Genomic DNA, 22,296 nt, shown 5'->3' on the forward strand with positions numbered 1-22,296 from the left:
GATGAGAATAAGAACTTTTCCTTCTCCCTTGTTGCCCTCCTTCCTCTCCCATTTCCCACCAATAAACTTAAAATATTTAGATGCTTCCCCCTTGTCTTTTCCCCTTAAACAATATAATAATAACAAAGTAAAACTAAGGAGATAATATTCAATAACCACAGTAACATGGAATGGTGTTCCAAAATCCAGAAAGATTCAGAGACAGAAGCAAAATCTTTTTCCTTTTTTTAATTATTCCCTTATCTTTAAAAGCAGTGAGAAAAATAAAACAAATTTGTGATATACAATAGATTCACATGATGATAATATCTGACTATACAATTTAATGAAGCGAATCATGACTCTGAAAGATGAGTAAGAGAAAAAACAAACTCAGATATACTAGAAAAAATAATTTGAAGCAATTTTCTCAGATAACTGATGCACCAGGAATGGAGATGTCTTTTTTTTTTTTCCCGTCTGGACTTTCTGGGCAGTTCCAACTAATTTCCATTGTATTGGAGTTTCTTTTGGTTTTAAACTCTGGTTGATATGAAGAAAACCAATGTAAAGAGTAGGTATCCTTTGATGGGAAGTGAATAATCATATGATCAATTTTCATAGTTCTAACCAATGAAGAATTCCTGAAAATAATAAGTAAAAAAAGAGAAAGCAGAAATCAATCCATAGAAGAATTTTTAAGACTACCTCTAAAATTAGAATAATTTATTAACATCAAATAAAAAAGAGAAAACAGAAAAAATGAATGCATAGTATATATATAGTCATATTAGCAATAACTAGTGTTAATTGGAATAGTAATTGCTCTTTTGTTTTGTTGCTTTAACTATAATCACATGAAATAAGAATAATTTGATATAAAAAATTATTGCAACAAGAATCAAACTGGTAACTACTGGAAAATAATAATATTTGGAAAGTTATAATATTTCAATAAAGTAAAAGTAAACATAAATGAAATTGGCCATATCCAAATTGTTCCACAAAAATATTGAAAATCATAAAGGCCTTTGATAGAAATAGGACAAATTAGAGGAAAGGAGGTAAACAAATGACATGGAGATTTCTTTAAGTTCAAAAAGAATTATCTTCCATTGGGTTTCTTACTGAACTATCTGGGTAAATTAAAATGGACAAGCCACAACAAATCATATTGCTCTGTTCAGTCATGCTCTGGTAGCTTCTACTCTACTGTGACAACAGAAGAGCAGATTAGCTCAAGAAGGAGTGAATAAGAACAATAAAATGAAGCAAAAGTCACACTGAACATAATGAAAAGGTGAATTTTGTTTGATAAAAACCTGGCTAATGTTTATTTCAAAGAGGGAAATACAGTGATGATTTTGCAGTTCCTTTCTGTTGATACTTCTGGCTAGTAATAAGAGGACAAATACGAAAAGAACTAACAATGACAAAGATGGTGGTGATGATAATGACAATTAAACAATGATAATAGTAAATAATAATAATCCCTCAAAGACAGAAAGAAGTACCCAGGGGAATCAAACAAGGGAGAAAAAAAAGAACAAAAAGCACTTTTCCCTTTTCCCTTTCACTATAGAATAAGAACAAAACTTTGGCTTGGAAAATATATTTGTCCTTTTCTTGAAAATTACTTTCTATAGATATTTTAAAACATTGATGGAAATTCAGTAAATTTTCTGGTTCATTAATAGACTAAACATTTTTCCTAAACTAAAAAATTTCATTAAAAAATCTCAAACATAAGAACTACCTTCAGTAAGGACCCACAACATTGATTATTATGCCAGTGTTAGGGGATAGTCACTATTGTCTTCTACCATATGACTTTTTCACTGAATATTATGAGTTTTAGAAGTTAGGACTACCCACAGTACATATGTAAGCTTCAACATGAGATGTTTGAATCATTATGCAGATAACCTTTAGAGTAAGAGTTCTTAACTTTTTTTGGTGTCATGGCAGTCTGGTGATACCAATGGACTTGACCTCTTAATAATATTTTAAATACATAGAATTACAAAGGAAACCAATTAGAGTGAACTGCAGTCCTCAAAGTATTTTTTAAAGAAATTGATAGACCCTAGTTTAATAATGCAGCCTCTGCTTTAGATGGGAAAATATGGTCTCCACTGTTTTTATAGTTTTTTATTTTAACTGTAGGGAGAAAATTTTAAATTTGAACATACTTAAAATCTGGAAGACGTCTCATTCTTAATAGTTAGAATCTCAGTAGAATAGGGTATTGCTCATTTTCCACTGACCTTAAGGAAGATGTAAAAATATGATACCTACTGTTCAGAGCTTCAATGTAGCACTTGTCTTGTCAGGAGCAATAATATGAATTAAAGCACAAAATTAAAGGTTCATCCAAGTCTTCTCTTTGGTGCTTCCAATCAAGGAGCTCCTGAGGACTCCCCATCCAGTTTGCCAGGTAGCACCTGTATTGCCTGCAAAACATCTGTGAAGCACAGTATCAGCCAACTGTTAGTCAAGGATCATTTCCCTTCAAAGTGATTGATGATCCACTGCTAAAACAGCTTATAAAAATAACTTCTCTTTAGAAAAGGTGCTACACAGTTTTCAAATATATCTTACCATTCCTGCTGGCTTAATGCACATACGAAAGTTAATTTCTCATTAATATTTAAAGAAGAAATACTTTCAGAACAAATTCAAATGATCCATTACATTTCAGAGATAAAATATTATTGGCATTATTTTCATTTTCATTGCAAGGAATGATAAAGTCCAGAACTGGCTTTTAAAACTGTTAATGAGCCCTGGCAATGTGAAAAAGAGATGGATTAGGTAGATGTAATGAGATATGATTAAAGGGTGCAGGCACCGAAGGGTGTTGGAGAAATTCTTTTCAGAAAGAGTATAATTAGTGTCTGATAAAAGTACTTAGTAGATAAGAATTTTGAAGAAGAGAGGTTAAGATAAACACATACCATATGACAAACCTGCTTAATTTTTCCCCTTTCGTTCTCTTACATACTCAATAATATGTTGAAGTTTCATACATAAATAACGTTTGTCGAATACTTGATGAAATTCCACCAGACAATTAGAGTGTTTTAATTGCCAAACACAGAGAGCAGAAAATGTGTTGAAACATCTTATTCCATCTTCAGTGTACATTTCTTTGTTGATTTATGTAATACAGCTAATAATATGCAACCTATCCTGATTTTAAACAAACAAATGAACTTCTAAAAAGCAAGCCTTCCATAAGTTGCTTAGCAACTCAAGGCACATTTTATTACATTAAGAAATTGTGCTTAGATGATAAGGATTTCTCTAGACATAATGGAAACACAGATATATCAAATGAAAAGAATTATTATGATTGGTATTCCTTTCATATGAAATTCCACTTTTATGAGGTCTTAGTACCACTTTCAAAGTATGACTCAGTCCCACTGAGCCAATGAGTAATTATTTCAGACCACTTGGGGGATGAATGAATTCATTTTTGCTATAGTAGACCTCAGTTATCTTAGCTGCACCATATCCTAGTCACAGATCCAGACCATATAATATGGAGGTTGGACTATCTTAAATCCTCAATCACATAACTGTAGGACACGTAGATTCAGTAGATGAGAAAAGAAAAAATATACAGGTGAACAGGACACATATTCACATTTAAAAAAAAGATATTTAGATTTTCATATGTATATAAAATTTTATTGGTGCCTTTTGTTTTTAAACCACAGTTCTTTTCTAAAATATTCTCCCTCTTAGTACCCCTAGTGAATCTTACCATGTAATGAAGAAAAATTTGGCAAAATTAGCCAATGCAATAACTTCATTGGATATCAGAGGCAATACTTCTTGTATCTAGTCCTCCAGCTCATTAATGAGAGGAGAAATATATGCTTCACTTAAATTCCCCACTACCAAAATTCATCACTTCAGTTAATCAAAGTTTGACTTCCCTTTGGTGTTGTTTTAGTTTAGCATTATGGGAACAGTTCTTTTGTCTATGCTTACATTGTTCTGGATCATTTCATACCAGTGTTCCCATGTTTTCACAGGTTCTTATGACATAATAGTATTCTATTACTATAATACACAACTACTTACTTGTTCAGTCATTCCTCAATCATAATGACCTATGGAGGTTATCTAAGATGCCCTTAGGCATTGATAATATAATGAAAATAATTTGTGGTCATAGGACTATGGTTAGGTCTTTTTTTTAAACCCTTACCTACCATCTTAGAATCAGTACTGTATATGGTTTCTAAGGCAAAAGAGTGGTACAGGTTAGGCAATGGGGTTAAGTGACTGCCCCAGGGTTACACAGCTAGGAAATGACTGAGGCCAGATTCAAATCCAGGATCCCCCATCTCTGGGCCTGGCTCTCAATCTACCCAGCTGCCCCCTATTATTAGGTCTTAAAACAACTTGAAAAGCTATTATCACATTGTCTAGTTACATTTCTTCTCTAATGAATTACCCATTTGTCCAAAACCCCATGCGTTTGATTAGCAATAAAAATAGTTATGTTCATTTTGTTTCAATATCCCATTTTCTGAACACCTAACATCCTAAACCAATGTTTCTTCACCTGTTCCATGAAACCTATAGGGTATCTGTAAAAATTCATGGGGCAGTGGGTGGGCAGTAGTGGTGGAACAATAAAGGTTTCAAGTTGTATTTGATCATGGGTTTCATGGTTCGCTTCAACTATCAGGTAGAGAATAGGATCCCAGGCAGGAAATGAAATAGGATGTGATATTACAATTTCAAAGGGTTCAGAAAACACTACAATAAGAAATAAAAGAACTGGAATATAGAGTTTTTTATTATTTTTTTCATTATTCAATATGGAGATTTCATTTCATTTCACTTGGCATACTAGGGATAAAGATAAAAGCCCTTTTTTTTTTAATTAAAAGCCCAAGGTACTGAAAAAGAAGCCTCAAAAAGCTTACTGAACTCTTTTTATGGGACTAAAAAGATTTCTTAGAGAATTAACTGTTCTACCATATAAAGCCCAGAATTGGCTGAGGCAATCTCTGTTCCAGTATAAGCTAGCATGGAACATTGGAACAGTGTTGGATTTATAGTCAGAGAACTCATGATTTAACCATGCACCTGTTTCTTATTACTTGTGTAACCTTAGACAAGTTACTTAAAATTTCTAGACCTCAGTTTCTTTATCTGTGAAAAGTGCTAAATTAGAGGGTGCATAAATAAAATAATTTCAAAAGCACTTTTTAGCTTTAAGCCATATAGTCTTAATACTAACAGAACAGTGTCATCATTTTAAAAAGATAATACTATGGTGTTGGTCTGGTCAGCTACAATCAGACATACTATTCATTGATCCTGACATAGTGATATCATTGTGGTTCTCTGTGAATACAAAGGCCAAACAACAACCAATCACTACTGTACTGTTGTACTGTTCACAATAGCACATAGTAACTCATACTACCTTCTACCTTTCTGTTTCTATCTCATAAATACCCACACTACTAATGGAAAATAGGTATCCATTAATATGTCACACTAAAGTTCTTCTGAACAGTCCCACCTTCTATGGGAAATTCCTATAAAACTTTACACAGAAAGCTTTTCCTTAAAGATGTCTACAATAAGAAAATGGTCCCATGAAATACAAAACATGTTCGTATAACATGACATAAATATTTGCTCAATCATGGCATGCTTCCCTCCCCACCCCAATTTCTTAGAGTTTCCAGTCAGATAATTCCAGTAAATCAAAGAAATCCTTATTGACCACAAAATTTTTGAGGACTCTACGTTTCCTGAGTTATAGATGCTCAAGGAAGTAGCAAAGGGAGAATGAGGTGTCAATGTCAAATGGTGCTAAAAATTGTACTTGGTTTCATAACCATACAATCAATTCACAGCTCTTCTCTTCATTCCCATAACCATATTCACCATCATTTTGTGGGAACTTCTCCTTCTTTCTAAGCACAGACCACATTCAGTCTTTTTTTTAAAATAATTTCTTTTTCTCTTAAAGGTTGCCATTTATTTTAATTTCAACTTAATTCATTCACACAAAACATTCTGAGGAGGAGAAACAAAGTATGATTTAACTCAGAATTCCATACTTCCTAGAGAGAGCTCAGATTGCAGCTAATTCTCTAATCCAGAGTTTCACTGTCTCATACTTAAACTATACAAACTTCTATTTTTCAGTCAGAGATTCCAAGCAGGCTCCAGTAACTTCTCCAGTTCATCACAAATGCCATTATAAGTACCACCATAAACTACCATTAAAGTCATTACAGGCATTATCATGTAATAGAAAGATGAAGGATTTGGATTTAAAAATTAGGGCTCACATCTTAGTTTTGCTTATTGGTAAGGCATATATGACCCTAGGCAAATCCTTTAACCTTTCTGGACCTCAGTTTCCTCATCTGAGAAATGAAGGGTTTTGACTAGATAATCTCTGAGGTCCCTTCCAGTTCTAAATCGAAGTCAGTGGTCTACTCAGTAACTGGCAATGATTTCCTATGATTTCTGTCAAATCCAAATACCTCTGACTGACATTCAAGAGTTTTATGGCTCCATGTATCCAACAACTTTTTTCATATCTCTGAATGCTCTCTCTGCCTCCTTCTGCCAATCCCTCTCCTCCTTCAAAGCCACATCCTCTCATAAGCCTATCCTGATGAATTTTATACATTCTCTTTGACCAATAAATATACTTCATATCACTTCAGGACTCTGTTCACATTATATTTTGATTTCTAGTCACTTTCACATTCATTTCCAAAATATGTCTGTCTTTTACATATTCTTTCTGGAAATATCTAGCTAGATCACTAATAGGTCCAGGGAGGTAAGAGGCTGTGTAATTTTGGTTTATCCCTCAAATACTACCTACTATTCCTACAACCCATAGTAATAATAATAACAAAAATAATACTTTTCATTTCAACAGCCTTTTATAAAATTCAAACTATTACACCTATTAAGCAATTAATTAATCTAGTACCTCATATTTCATATAACAGTCCTAGTAGGTATATATACTGCTATTCTTGTCATTTTTGTTGGTTTGTTTGCTTGTTTGTAAAAGCACCATAGTTAAAACATTGTCTCTCTAGTGAGCCCGTCAACAGTACTCACAGCAAAGGTTGAATAAGCTATCCAAAGGCAGAAATAACAAGTCAATACTGTTATAGCATTTTAAAATTTACAGAGCTCTTCTTATATACCTTATCTCATTTGACACTCACAACTATCCTGTGAGATGGATACCAAAGTTATTACAATTCCCATTATTAATATGAGAAAACTAAGGTTCAGAAAAGTTAGAGGTGCTCATAATCATATATATATGTATATATATATATACATATATATATATAAAGCACTCCCATATACCCTATTAGTGTCTTTCTTTAACAAAGACATCCATTAAACAGAGAAATCCAATTCTTTGGGAAAAGAAGCACTAAGGATGCTGGGAAACTGGGAAATTCAGTCTGAACTCTCATAGTTTTAAAGGAACATTGCTTAGACAAACTAATTTCTACAATATTTACAAGATTTTTTCCAAGAAGGTCCATGACCAAATATCTGAGCAGTTTCCTGTCCAAAGACAAGGAAATTTGGCCCTAGGGTTTGTGGTGAACCTAATGAATTGGCCAGCTGCTGAGTGGCTTCCTAGCTTTAACCTGAGTTCTCTTTCCAGCCACTTCATTCTTCCCTATAGGCTTTTACCTTGAGAGAAAATTAGGGCCTAGAGATCCCTTATGAAATTTAGAAGGTAATTCTTATTTGATTAATTTTATTTTGCCCACTTCTCCCTACTACCCCAATTTCTACTCAACACAAACATAAATACACATATAGAAATGGACAATGTCAAGAAGGCAAGAGGGTTGTGAGAAAAATTAGGGTAATCAGGACATCAATAAGTGTGAGAACTAATGAACTCAATTGTATCCTTGTTATTACTTTGTTTTCGGCGGAGTGAGATGTGGGAGGTGGGGAGTCACTTAAAAAAAAAACAGCCTTAGACATGTGTTTCTGTGGGCACTGCTCTTTGGGCTGGGGCTGCCCCATTGCCTTTCTCCTTGTTCCCTGGGAATGCATTAAAGACTTTCTTTCCGACAGTCCGGAGCCCCAAGCTTTTGGTCCTGAATTAAAAATCGTTGTCTGGATCGAGTTCTTTCAGACACCCAGGGCTCAGCATGCACACCATCCGGCACAGGAAAGCAAGGGTACTTCTGAAAAAAACAGGGGCGAGGGGGAGCTGTGGCAGGGAAAGATGAATAAGAAATTCGACATTCAGGTCAAGGTTGTTGGGGGGGGGTCTTAAGAGTAAAAAGTAGATACAGATCTTAGGGGGAACGAGGTGGTGGGAGTGAAGAGAGTAAAACTCTGTCTTTTCGTATCTGTCTCTTGTCTCTCTCTGTCTCTTTGTCTCTGGCTCTCTTTCTCCATCCCTCCCTCTTTCTCTTTCCTTAATCTCCTTATCTCTTTTGCTTGTCTCCTTTTCTCTCCCTTCTTCCTTTTTTCTCATCCCCCTCCTCTTTCCAAAAACCGGATCAAGATAAGCATTCCCCGACATCATTTCTCCTCTCTCTCTCCCCCCCCCTTTCTCTATTACAAACACACACACACACACACAACCACACATACACATCAGGCCAACCCATCCCTAACCTCTTCTCTTCTTCCTTACTCCCCCCACCCCCAATACACACACACAAATACCTTCAGTAGCTAGTAGTGAATCCCAATGTCAACCAGAGAGGCCATGAATCGACCTCAGCCATCCTCACCTCTAGGTCTTTTATTTATATCTGGAAGATGAGAGGAACTGCGTTTTCCTATATCTTAGTGTTAGGGGGAAAAAAAAAAAGAATTTCTTGCTGATATTTAAATAATTTTTAAAACATCCCTCCTGCTCAGATTCTCTCCCGAAGGCGTGGGAGGGAAAGTGTTTGGGCTCTGCGCTGACAGTAAATAGATCTTGACAACATGTTTTGTGTGATCATTTTAAGCTCCCCTCTCCCCACCCAGATCGTTGATCATCGCTGGGGTTGGGGAGGGGTGGAGATTGGGCTGTGGCACTAAGCAGGCTCTGAGATGAGCCCCTCTGTATTAAGAAAAGGAATATAGGAGTTCGTTCTTGCCCGCCTCCGCCCCCCACATACACACACATAGCCAGCACACATGAGGGGCTAATGATGGAATGAAGACTCCAGTGCAATTTTCCAGAGTTAATCTAGGATAGCTTCACCCATACGAGTCCCAGTCCTCCCTCCGAACACCCACATTCACAACAACAATAATAAACATAAAAGCAACCTGCAAATATCAAGGATCAAATCTTAATCTAGACTAGATTTAAGGAACAAGGTGGGGGGTGGGGGTAGGAAAAGAGACAAAAAAAATCAGTTGTGTTCATTTACACGTTTCCTGTGTGGAACAAAAAAAAAAAAACCCATCATCAGCAAAAGAAGTCTCTTCCTCCAAAATAGCAGTCGAAGAGGGGAGATTAGAATATGCAAAAATTCCTTCATTTTCATTCGTAGGAAGCTCGATTTCCGGCAGATTTGTTTTGAGACTGCTCCTTTAGACCCAACCCTTGAGCAGAATTTTATCTAACCCTCTCTCCCCATGACCATGCATAGCACATAAGCATTCAATAGATGTTTGTTAAATTTGAATCGAATTTCCCAAGACTCAACAAAGATTAAGGCTTTCTTTCTCCTTTCCGTTTTCAGGGCTCAGTTCTGCACATACCTCCAGGCGGAAGTCCCCAGAAGAAATATCACTGAACCTCACCAGGACACCCCCTCCTGCCTTTTTCTCTCCTCAGGTTCACATTTTGTTTCGGAAACCTGGATTAATTCTTGAAGCTATAGCTTTTTGTATGTTTAGTTAGATGAGAAGGTGTTCCTTATGCATTTAATAACTAAACTTATACATCAATATTCTAGGGAAAAAGTTAATCATGCTTTTACAGATACACATGGAATGTCTCCCTCCCCTCCATTCCATCATCTTCCCTTCCTACACTTTTGGTTATACTTTGTCTATACCTTTCTAGTCTTAAACAAATTGGGCGGAGGAGCACTAATCCTCTTTAAAGAAGACATATCCCTGGTGATAAATAGTAAATGCTGTTCGAACTTTACTTTGCTTCATTCCAGTCTCTCCCTACTTTGAAATATCTGTTTTCTAAAACTCTTCCCATTACTACTACCGTCCTAAAATAGGATTACCGCATTTTTTCAACTTTGCAATACACTATATTGAGAAACAGTCAGTTACTTTAAAAAGTTCTTTCTGAATTTTTATCAGGAGACACAGGGGCTTAAAATTCATTGTGCTGTTTTCTAGCATAATTATATTTCATTTCCTATTGTAACTTGGAAATGAATTTAGATGGATGAATTTATCAATTCTCAGTTGATTGGGGGCCTGAAAAAGCCCTAAATGAATGTACATTAAAAAAAAATAAACAATGGTTCCTTCCCATCACCGTTATTCATGGAATAGAGACAAAATAAGTATTTATGTGGATTTGGTCTTTTTCCTTGCTTTCTATTTAGATTACAATAATATGCACATTTTCATGAAAGTTTAAGGAGATTTATATTAACTTTAGGTGTTTTACTTTTTTCTTTCTACTTATATTACAATCATGTATAAGTATTCATATGTTCTGATGCTACATGTAGATATAAAACTTTATAGTTACCAAGTAATGAATCTTTTGGCCAAATTAACATATGTATGCATATGTATATATGTATATACTGACAAAATATTTCATTACCTCTGCTTCCATATCCATCTCTCTTTGGAAATCTGCTGATTTGAAAAGGAGAAAGGAATGAAAATCTTCCAAATGTTCAGGTATTTATATACCTATATGTGACTAGTCTTATTTATGCTGTTAGCCCAATTACATGTTTTCTCATTAGCTTTTTAAGAAATATTGCTTCCCTGTTTAATTCTGGTTGGAATTTTCTCATTAAGCTTTATTAAAATGCTGTTTGAAACTAGTATTTAAAGTAACAAATTGAGTTTATGTGAGAAAAGACCAGAAGATAGAAATGTTTGTTTTCTGTTTTTCTACCACAATTAACCATTTCTTTATCTATACGGAATTTAGTCAAATGGGATAAAGGTCAGGGAATTATGGAAAAATGAATTCAATTTTTAAAAAAAAGAAATTCAGAAGGCAGGGATCACTATAGAATCACAAGAAGCTAAAGCTTTTTCCATAGAAGTTAATTGGGAAAAAATAATCTACTAGCAGATATCAGTGCACAGAGAAACCAAACACAACCTTGAATAAGTGGGTTACACACAGTTGGAGCTGTGCATGATTTTCTGGATCTGCTGAATGGTAGCAATAGAGTGAGATAAGATTTTTAGTGTATGACCTTGTTGAATTTACAAAATAGTTTGTAAAGTCTTCTCCTTGCTTGCCTTTGATGAAAAGACAAGACTAGAAATTGCATTAAAATAATAACTGTTACTCAGCCCTTATTCGGTGGAATGCCAAGATGCTAAGAGAAAGTGGTGATTAGAAAGGAGAGATTTTTTGTTTTTGTTTTTTCTTTCTTTTTTTTTACTGGGGATGGGGAGAATATACTTTTTACTAATAGCATTGTTATTGTTAACAATACCACTAATAAAAATAATAGGGGCTAGAAGCCATTATTTAAAGCCAATGTTTTTAAGAAGTAGAAACTACAATCCAGTTTTACATCAAATAAACCAACCACCTATCTAAATTTACCTGGGTGGAACTTGCACAAAGCAAGACATGTATATTATATTTGCCCACTGATTTCGAGTTTCCCAGAATATGTAAGGGGAACAGACAGTTGTTTTCACTAGGGACCATCACCTACTTTCTTTTCCACTATCCCACCTCGGTTTTTTCCACACTGACATTTAATTCAAATTCACTGTCTCATAGCAGCTAAGCAGCAAAGGACTCCTCCTCCTCCTCCTCCTCCTCTTCCTCTTCATCCTCTTCCTTCTCCTCGCTCGCCTCCTCATCCTCTCTTCCTTCCTCTTCTGTTTTGTTCTTCTTTCCTCCACCCCCACCCCACCCCAACCCGACAGGTTTTCTCCCACAAAAGGAAGGCAATTATTAAACAACCTGTTTTAACCCCGGACATCTGCCTGGAAGACGTTAGGTCTAATTCTCCCCCACCTTTTTTTTTTTTTTTGGTAGAGGAGAAGCCTTTTGAATCCCTTCAGGTCCAGATTCACAATTCACAAGCAGATTCATTGCGGGCTAGTCTAGCGAACTGGTTGCTTTTCTCTTGCTAAGAACAATAAGCCCTGGTAGGTTTGACAGTTGACAAAAAGCTTCTCTCCCTTCTCCCGGAGAGATAGACTCCTATTTACTATGTTGACTGCCACCAACTACTTCTCTCAGAACATACGCCCGCCACCCACCCCCAGAAAACTCCCACCTCCTGTTTTAACACCTCCTTTCTAGCCCATTTACCCCTAGAGTCCAAAACTCCTGGGTCCTCTTGTCCCAGCCCTCTCTGCCTGGACCAATCGCGATAAGGAGGGATTCAAGTTCATTCATCCAACCGGTCCTCGCCTGCACATACACACGCGCACAATCTTTTTTTTTTTTTTTTTTTACTGCAGGGCTCCTTTGGTCATATCAATTCTTTCTAAGGGCCTAATTCTACGCAAATTCTAGATGTAAGGACTATCCATGCATTCGATACCGCCACTATCTTCATCTCCCTTTGCACCAGCACTTCCCACCTGGAGATCTCCCCTACCTCCTCAGCTTCTCTTCAGTCAGTATTTCGAGTCTGTTAACATCCCATTTAGTTAATTTGGCCAAAGGGACAGCAGGGGATTTTATTGTTTGTTTGTGTTTCATGAAGAGGAGAAAGAACTAAGGTCTGATTTTTAAAAGAGATGAGGATTCTGAGATCTGCTATAACCAGACAAAAGAAGTCCCCCATAATGATGATGGGTTTCATTCTTGTACTATACATTACAGTTATGTACTGTGTCTTATATTTCCGGGAAAGTCTAAATTATCTTGAACTGGAGACACACTGCAGATCCTCAGCCTAACTTCCTTGAAACTGGGAGAGGGAATCAGATGAAAAATGGGAGACTGCTTCAAAAGACAGATTTAAAAAGAAAAAGAAAATCTAAGGGAATCCTACATTCCCAAGAAACTTTTAGGAGAATTTTTATATTATTATTTGAGGTGGTGTTGTTATTGCTGCTGCTATTTTATTATTGTTGATATTGAAGCTATTATCGCCATCAGCAAAAGTTTGGGAAGATTAGTAAGTGGGTTTAATTAGTTTATTGGTAATTTAAAGGCAAAAAACAGTAATTAAGCTAAAAACTAAAAATGATCAGTGGTGATTCATACAGGCAGTACAGTCAGAGCAGAATTGGGGGGCATCTTAATTCTGGATTCAAAATGTGGCAGCTGTGAATTAAACAGGATTTGAGGGGCAAAGAGGAAAAAATCATAATTGAAATATTCTCAGTGAGTCAATCACAAGGCTGAACCTTCAGCTAAGATCATTCATTCTATGAATTATTTGCTTTGTAGGGGGAAAAAAAGCCTGTTTGTTTCTGTTGTCAGAGAACAAAGGTGCCATGTATGTTCTTCATGTGATTTACATTTTCAGGTGTATTCTATCTGATCATGATCATCCAAACATCTGAAATCACTTCCAGAGAAATTTACCTCCCCTATCTCTCTTGCTCTAAAATGTTACACATCTCATTGCATAGGGTATATCAGTGGAGACAGTTCTACAATTTCATCCCTTTCTGCCGACATATTTCTGTGGAATATAAATTCAATAATGCAGTTCTCTCAGCAACAAGCGTCCTGCTCACTTTCAAATATAATTAATGTTTTGATAGTGAATTTCTTTAAGTACATATACACATAAAAACAGACGCACCCTCTTAGCATTGATGTTTTGTGCATCTGAAAGGAAAGGAGAAGAGGATGTTGCAATGATTTTTAGAATTTTACAACTAAATCAGGGCAAAGAGTTCAAATCTGTTTAAGTTCTTAATTATGTAGCTTGTAGTAAGCAGAAGGATATGTTAAGTCATTAAGAAGTTAATGTTTTTTTTTTCCCTTATATTTCACCTCCACATCTCAAATATACTGTCAGTTTGGAGAAGTTACACTTAATGGAAACTAATGGTACCTCCTATCTAATTTTTGCTACAGTTTGTTAGTTTATAGCCTAAATCAACAAGAGCAGTTCCCAAACTCTTGGTCATACATCCCAACTCCCTTCTGAAGATGCAGGTTTGAATATTAATATTTGAAGGGTATTCTTCTGAAACAGAGATTATGTCTACAGGTACTTCCTCTGCATGTAAAGGAAGGAAGGAAGGAAGGAAGGAAGGAAGGAAGGAAGGAAGGAAGGAAGGAAGGAAGGAAGGAAATTATGGCCTAGTTTAGTGAAGTGTACTGCTGATTGGTTCCATAACCTGGATTATCAATACCTGATATTTCATTACTCCAACCCAATAAGATTTAGAACAGTAAGTGGAGCTCCAATATCTATTAAGAGTAAAATCGTTTGGAAGAGCATTTTTTTTCTTCAGGAAAGTGAATTCTGTGTTATTTATTTGATGGAGATAAAATATACTTTACACTCAGAGTTTCTGGACAGATTTTTGTTTGTGATATTAAGAAGGGAATAACTTGGTTATTTGGATCCTTACCACACTATAGTTGATGTATACATAAATGATTGAATCAGTTTGTGCATAGATTCTGTATTCCTGCATACCATTTCAAACTTTTCTGTTTCAAAAAGTGCTAAATGAGGATTTGTAAAGGGATTAAAAAAACTTAGAATTTTTGCTCATTTCCTCTTTCTGTTTTAAGAGTTTGGGGTGGGTGACTGGGATAGAGGTCTTGAGTACCAATTTCTTTTTTAAAGTAGATTATATAACTGGATGAAAACAACAAATATATAACAAAGCAGAACAATTTCTCTAAGATATTAATAAATAAATGGGATGATGATTTTTTTAAGGACTGTAGAATTAAACCATTTTCCCCATAAAAATCAAAATTTGTGCTCATCAGATTTATTTCCCCATCAGTTTCTTAATATTATCTTCCTTGAGAGTATAAAGGTTAAAATGATCTCTCATAGCCTACCTGCGCTAAAAATTGCTCAAAGTTGTACTAATCTTTCTTCTGAATCTTTTCTCCTGGCTGCTAAATATTTTAACAACAAGGTCTTAGCTCAGAAAGTATGAACTGCAAAATGTAAAGGTAGATATATTCAATCTAGTGAAGTACAAAAGTACAACTGTTGTTTACATGTAGTTAACTTGTGATTAATTTCCTGTGATCTATGAACAAATATATAATGGAAAACTATTTATAATACTGGTTAAAAAATATAAAGTATGGTATAAAAAAATCTTGTTTCTCACGGGTTTCTTGCTTTTTCTTTTTCCTCAAGAGAGTGGAGAGGGGGGCAGGGGAGGAACCTAACACTAGTACCTTCATATATAGAAAATAATGGTTTCAGTTGAGCCGTGACTAGTACATTAAAGAAGATCACACTCACGCTCGGAAAATATTGTTGTTTTTCTTTAATGGGGAAAATTGGACTCCAGGGTGTCAGATCTGTGGTTTCCCAAATGGTGATAAAAATTGTATTGACACCACTTTGCACTTTAACAATCGGATTTTGTCAGGGTACAAGTTGTTTGTTTAACCCGACAGCTCGGTACACCCCGTCGCACACTTTGCACACTCATTAAAACAATTATTTACGATCTGTCGAGTGTTTTCGGGTTCATTCACAGGAAAGACTTGGAGGGAAAATGATTCAACCTTAGATGGTCCACTATCACAGAACATAAGACAGAAGGCAGAGGGTGAAGATGTGTGTGTGTGTGTGTGTGTGTGTGTGTGTGTGTGTGTCTATGTGTGTCTGTGTCTGTGTTTGTGTAAGGAAGAGGAAGAGGTTAAAGAATACTTTGATAGCTGTTCATTCGATGCTCTGGAATCTCAACATCTACAGGTTGCAAAGGAACTCTTGGCCCAGGCAAGATCTTCTGATCTTGAACTTTCTGAGGGCCTTAAAAGTACTCTGGACTTATAAACAAGCCCTTTCCTTTAGCTCACACTCCCAACCTTATTAACAACTTTGACTTCGTGCTCCTCTGCTCTCCCCACTTTTCTTCAACAACCACTGAGAGGTTTCAGCGAAACCTTTTAGCTCTTAGATATTGAGAAGAGGTGGACCCTGGAAAACAGTAATTCACTTTCCTTCCCCCTTGTCATTCCTAAGGATTTAGTGCAGAGAAGACTACAGAAATTACTTGGAGAGAAGAGGGGAGACTATGAATAAGTATGATATGAGTAGGAATGATAACCAAATGAAGCAGATTTCTTCCAAAATATTAGAAAGGGAAGAATCTATTCTGCTGAATGAAAGAGGAGTCCAATATTCTTCTGGTGAAAAAATCTACAGTAAATCAAAAGGCTCCTATTTAATTTTCAAGTCATTTTACAAAAGAAAACAACATAAACACATTCCTTCCTTTGCCTACTTCACAGGCTTGTTGTGAAGACCAAATGAGATTATGTGTGTGAAAGTGCTCTGTAAACTGTAAAGGGCTATACAAAGATATGGTATTATCATTATTCTCTAGTATTTATAGATAGAAGCATTTGATAGTACAAGAATCATTTTTAAAGACATTCCCACAGCAATAGAAAATTCATATTTATGCTTCAAAAGATATAACTATATAGACTTCTATTATTAATATCATATACCCATCCATTCGATACATCTAATGACATTGAAATGTATTGCTTGAAATAACTAGAGCAGGCACATCTTTATGAAATGTATAAAGGTATCTTCTTGACTACTTTTTATATTTGTATCATTTTGGATGCTGATAAACGATCTCCAGACTTTAGAGACCCTTATATCATTAGGAAAGGAAGCAGGAAGGGAAAAATGCATTACCCATCCTACAGACCCACTCCACCCCTCTCCAACAATATGTCTGTTTTACAAAACTATATAGCTTCCTAATTCCTAGAGAAGATCACAAGTACTCTGGTTGAGCATATACAAGATGTCTGTGAACATAAGATTCTAATCATAAATAGGCTATTAATCAAAATAAAAAGCTAGCCAGTATAAGTACAGTGAAAAATGCATTAGACTGCCATAATGTGTGATTTAGATCTGTCAAAGATGCTTCCCAGTATATATTTTCCATAAAATGGAGTCTGGTATAATCATCAGGAGAGATAACCAAAATAGGTAAGTAAATACTCAAAGCTCTGCATAAATAGAGACACAAATCAATGAAGAGATAGAAAACACTATTGATGAAGAAGTGGTCGATAATAGCACTTCAGCCTATAATCAAAGATGTCTATATGTAATTTTAAAAAACATTTGCAACTCCACCAATTATTCCTAAAAAAAAAAAGTCCTTGATGTCACTTCTAGTTGATTCTAAAGTACTTTTTCTGCAGCCTTTCTAAAGAGTAAAAATGGGTGCTCTACTTTTTTCCCCAAGAAAGCCTTGCCAAGTTACATCATTAATGATAAAAATAATAAAATTATCAAATAATAAAATTAGCACCTTATTCTTTGCCTAGAAATTTTTCAGCCTTCACCGAAGCCCCTAATTATTCATTCAGTGTGCTTTATATAGGAAAAAATAAAACACATAATTGACCTTCTAAAAATAGTGCTCAGTATTTTATACGATTTGCAACTACTGTAGTATCATCAGATTTAAAGCTTCTTTGGGGCTTTTGTTCAAACAAATGAGGGAAATATAATTTCCTCCATACCAGGGAACGTTTTGCTTCTATATTTGCAGTGAACAGGCAATCTACATCCAGAAAGATTTTTTTTTTTGAAGCATCTTAAATGTTCCGCAAATCATTCCTTTCCTGGATGCAAAACAAGGGTCAGACCCCAAGAAAGGAAGATGCAGGTTGGTTGGATTTCCAAGTCTCTCCCCCACCCCTTTTTTCTTAATGTCAGATTGCTTCTCTCTGGGTACAATTCTTTCCAATTCCAACATGACTAATGTATGTGGATGTGCACAAGGGTAAAAGGTGTAGAACTTCCTATTTAATTTGTATTATTGCAAAAAAAAAAAATCTAACATTTTGTGCTAACTTGAGTTACCTTCATTAAAATAAAAAATGTTGGTTCATATTAATGCTATTTCACACAATGGTTCCATAGAAATTCAGGTTTAAACAAAAGTATAGTAGGCAAGCAAAACTTTTCTGAAAGTGATTTTCTCTATTTGCCCCACCTCCACATTCATTGGAATAATCCTAATAATATTGGGGGATCGAACAGTCAACCTCTCCTGGCCCTCTATTTTCCAAACACAGCCAAGGATACGAGGGGAGGGAGGGAGGAGCGGGGCCCAAAGGAGAATATGATTAGTCATTGTCTGCGGTTAATGTAACAGCTAATTTAAGTTTCAATGCAGACTATCACATCATTAGTTCACCTCAGAATGAGGGAAATAAAACAACCCCAAGAAATCTCTCCCCAAAGTCGCTAAGCTTCCCTATATCCCGATCCGTCAAAAGAATGGAAAATACTCTCCGCCCTAGCCTCGAGATCTGGGAAAGGTAAAAACTCTCTATTTCAAAGCTGAAAGAAATAGAATTTAGGGCACTCCATGTGTCGACTGCACAGAACCAAGGAAGCTTGCCTTTTGTAGACTTGTTTCTGCCAGGTGAAACTGAAAATCAAACCTAAGCCAAAAATCAAGATTTCATTTGACCCTGAAACTGAGCCTCCAGGAGCACTCAGAATATCGCAAAATAATTCCCATCGCCCGCTGTCTACAGGGCGTGACTTTTCCTCCAACCTGGAAGAACCACAGGGCAAAGCAACAAGCAGGAAAGAAAGGATAACCCGACCCGCATTCAACAAAAGACAGCCGAGAACCCACCGATTTTAAACTTTTTTAAAAGGGGGGGTGTGGGGGGGAAGCGCACACCTAGAAACGTTATCGCTTTCAATGTTTTGTTGGTTTTGCTTTTAATAATAATAATCGATGTGTTTATTAACTCAATACCCTTCTACTGCAACCATCCCTAGTTTTTAGTTTAGGAATTTGGGGGGGAAGGCCAGCCTAAAAGACGAACTCTGTAGGTTTACCAAGTGAGCGCTAGGCCTACTTTCCAACTTCTGTGAGGTACTGGTTGATGCTGAAACCTTGAAATCAAATTGAGGAAGTTTGGGGGTGGCTGGAGTGGGGGGAGCGGAGGTGGGGGAGGCGGTGAGAGAGGACAGGTGTGGGGGGGCGACCGCCTCAATGGGTAAAGTGCTTTCACCTGACTGTACTCTCGGATACCGAGCTTCTTAAATCAACCTCCAATCCGCTTTGGCGCCCCTTTTTCCATCTATCCACAAGCTCCTCTCCACCCTCCCAGCCCCGTCCCCCCCAACATGAAATCTACCTCAGGGCAACCCTGGGGAAACTTCTCTTTTCCATAAGATCCCAGGCTGGAACAGCTAGAGATTTGCTTCGAAAAGGGAAATAGGGTAGAAATCGAAAAAGCAGAGGGGGTGGGGGAGTGGGGAAGAGAAAAGAAGATGTCTATCACAGAGAACACAGTTTTATCAACTGGCAGATAAGTGCAGAGATCTGAAATAGGCACCGTGTAAACAATGAGGATCGACTTAAAAAAAAAAAAAACACCAACCTACACGGCTCTATAGAGTCAATTTTCCTGCCACCTGAAAATCGAGCCTGTGTGAATGACCAAACCAGAAAGCTTGGCTTATCCTGGGCAAGAGCGCCCTCACCTTGTTGCTCCCAGTGCAGCGGCCCTGTGCAATCCAGTCCTCTAATTTTTAGACTAAAGGAAGAGCGCAGCCTAGCACCAGACACTAACGCTAAAGAAACAACGGTTTCAGTCTACTCCGCATCTCTTCCACTCTCTTACGCAAGAGAGACAAATAAAACTGAGGGGTAGGGGGGAAGGTGTCCCCAAGTATTGTGGCCTCTGCCTCTGCCCTTCCCCCCCCCCCCCTTTCTCTTAACTCCACCTGTGATTTCATTAAATACACTGGATGCCAAGCAAAAATAAAAACTCGATCTAAGCTTCTTATTGCCTCGTCTTCTTCGACTCTATTTCTTTGTATCACAGGCTCTGGTTAACTCCACGGTCTCGAGTGTGTGCCGCTGCCTCCAAAGAATGCATTAAGAATCAATTATTTGCTTGAGATTCCCAAAGCCGACACTAAGGATATTCCCAACAGGGACAAACGCAAACTAAAGGCTCCTGGTGCTCATTTTCCTAGTACTTAGAAGGCAAAGAGAACAAATGTTTCTATGTAGATATCATCCCCGATCCATATCCCTTCTCATACACACTCATAAAGCAACCAATGCCCCAAATCCCAGTAAAACCCACTTTGGCTTCAAACGGAATGGCCTCCTTTCTAACGCACCAGACCAAGTAGAGGCCGAATTGGGAAGAGAAGAAAGGAAGAAAGGTTATGAATAGCTCTGGGTTATCTGTTGCTAATTAGGGTTTATGGGTAGGGTAAGGGGGGGGGAGGGATAGGAAAATCCTATTTTTTGTTGTTGTTGTTGTTTTTTTTAATTGAAATGTATCTAGGTGTGAGGGGACGCTTTTGCTACTGACATCGAGTTTTTCAAGGTGGTAGAAGAAAATTGGAGACCTGAGAACCTAGATAGTCAAATTCTTCCCATTAAATACATTTCTTTACGAATAAAGTCCTAATTCAAACACAACTTGATCGAAAGTCACCTGCTTCTCTGTTGAACTCCACTTCTTAAGAGGTAAGGGATACACTCATTTCTGAAAAATGAGCAGGGATTTTTCACAAAGGAGAAGAAAAAAAAGGGGGGGGGTGGACATTCCAGGTATCTTTCTGATCATTCCTGCTATAGGAGTTTCTTCAAGGAAAAATAAAATCTCCAAACCATGCTTGGTATTCAACAGATTGGTCCCATACCACAAAATTTTAGTTTATAACGCCGTCAACCATCGGGCACCCAAACAAACTCCAAAACCCTCCTCCCCTTAAAAAAAGAAGAAGAAGAAGAAGAAGAAGAAGAAAGCCCTTCCACTTACCGATTCGGTGGGTAAGGGACAGTCAGAGCCCGGAATGTTTATGCCAGTGATTTGCGGTCCATGCCTCACAGCGTCTTGGAAAGATAAATAGAAATGGGAAGAGTGGGAAAAGAAAAGCGGGCATTCATACATACTTCATCACCACTCAAGTTAACACTCCCATCTCCCCACCACCCCCTACTCCCTGGGAGTCCATAAACTTCACCCACGACACCAAAAGCTAGAATTGACCATCAACTAGACTTTAGGGAAGAATAAGAAAGCGCTAGACTAATTTACCCGGGATGGAGAGGTACAGGCACGAAAACTGGGATAGTGATAGGAGTCCTGGAAAAAGGGAAATCATTTCTCACACCACGAAATAACTGGAAGATAAGGTGGTGGAGACATCTACACCCTTGCTATGTCTGCAGAAATTAGGGAAGGGGGGATGAAAATGGGGTGTGCATGTGAGGGGGGTACAAAGGAAGGGAGAGAGAGAGAGAGAGAGAGAGAGAGAGAGAGAGAGAGAGAGAGAGAGAGAGAGAGAGAGAGAGAGAGAGAGAGAGAGAGAGAGAGAGGTGGCTGTCTTTTTTTCTTTCCACATCAGAAATCGGGTAATGAAAAAGGAATATTTTTCTTTTAAGTTTCACCTACCCCTGTTAGGTGAGATGGCTGTGCTCGTTTTCTTAAGTGAAGGGTCCAGTCTGTTTGGAAGTAAACTGGAGTAGAGTTGAGCGCAGGTTATTCAGTGAGGTAGGAATGTACAGGAACCCCGCCCTCCAGGCACAGTTACACAACCCCAACAGTCTCCGCCAGTGCTGGAACATCTAATGATCTTCACCTTCACCCTTTGCTCAGCCGATTCACCACCAACTCTTCTTGAGTCCCAAGCACCTAGTATTTGAACCATTCAGCTTCCATGCAATAATTTTCTCCTGAAGCAAAGCCATTTGGATTTATGCAATTTTCTCTAATTATACTGGGGAAACATCATTTTTACACAGTTCTCTGTATGTGTATGGCATATTAATATATGTATATATACATATACTATATATACCTAGATATATATCCAGAACTTTATGGAAGTATTAATGAGGGGGGAAGAATTTAAAAATGCAGAGAGAATTAAAAATGAAGAACTTCTCCCCCCATTTTTTTTATCTTCCTTGGTTTTCTATAGACTGGAAGAA

The 22,296-nt window shown here is 37.1% G+C and overlaps 1 long non-coding RNA gene across 1 annotated transcript; it reads right to left on the reverse strand.

Annotated features, from left to right (window-relative positions):
- Positions 1-213: 213 nt before the first annotated feature.
- Positions 214-21,995, reverse strand: LOC103106627 (uncharacterized). Its single transcript, XR_457190.3, has 4 exons — positions 21,758-21,995; positions 21,122-21,195; positions 2,278-2,443; positions 214-623 (listed from the first exon to the last, which is right to left on the reverse strand). It is a non-coding gene; the product is annotated as an uncharacterized LOC103106627 (long non-coding RNA).
- Positions 21,996-22,296: the final 301 nt, after the last annotated feature.

This window comes from Monodelphis domestica, chromosome 1 (genome assembly GCF_027887165.1).
Source record: "Monodelphis domestica isolate mMonDom1 chromosome 1, mMonDom1.pri, whole genome shotgun sequence".
In the NCBI taxonomy this organism is placed as follows: Eukaryota; Metazoa; Chordata; class Mammalia; order Didelphimorphia; family Didelphidae; genus Monodelphis; species Monodelphis domestica.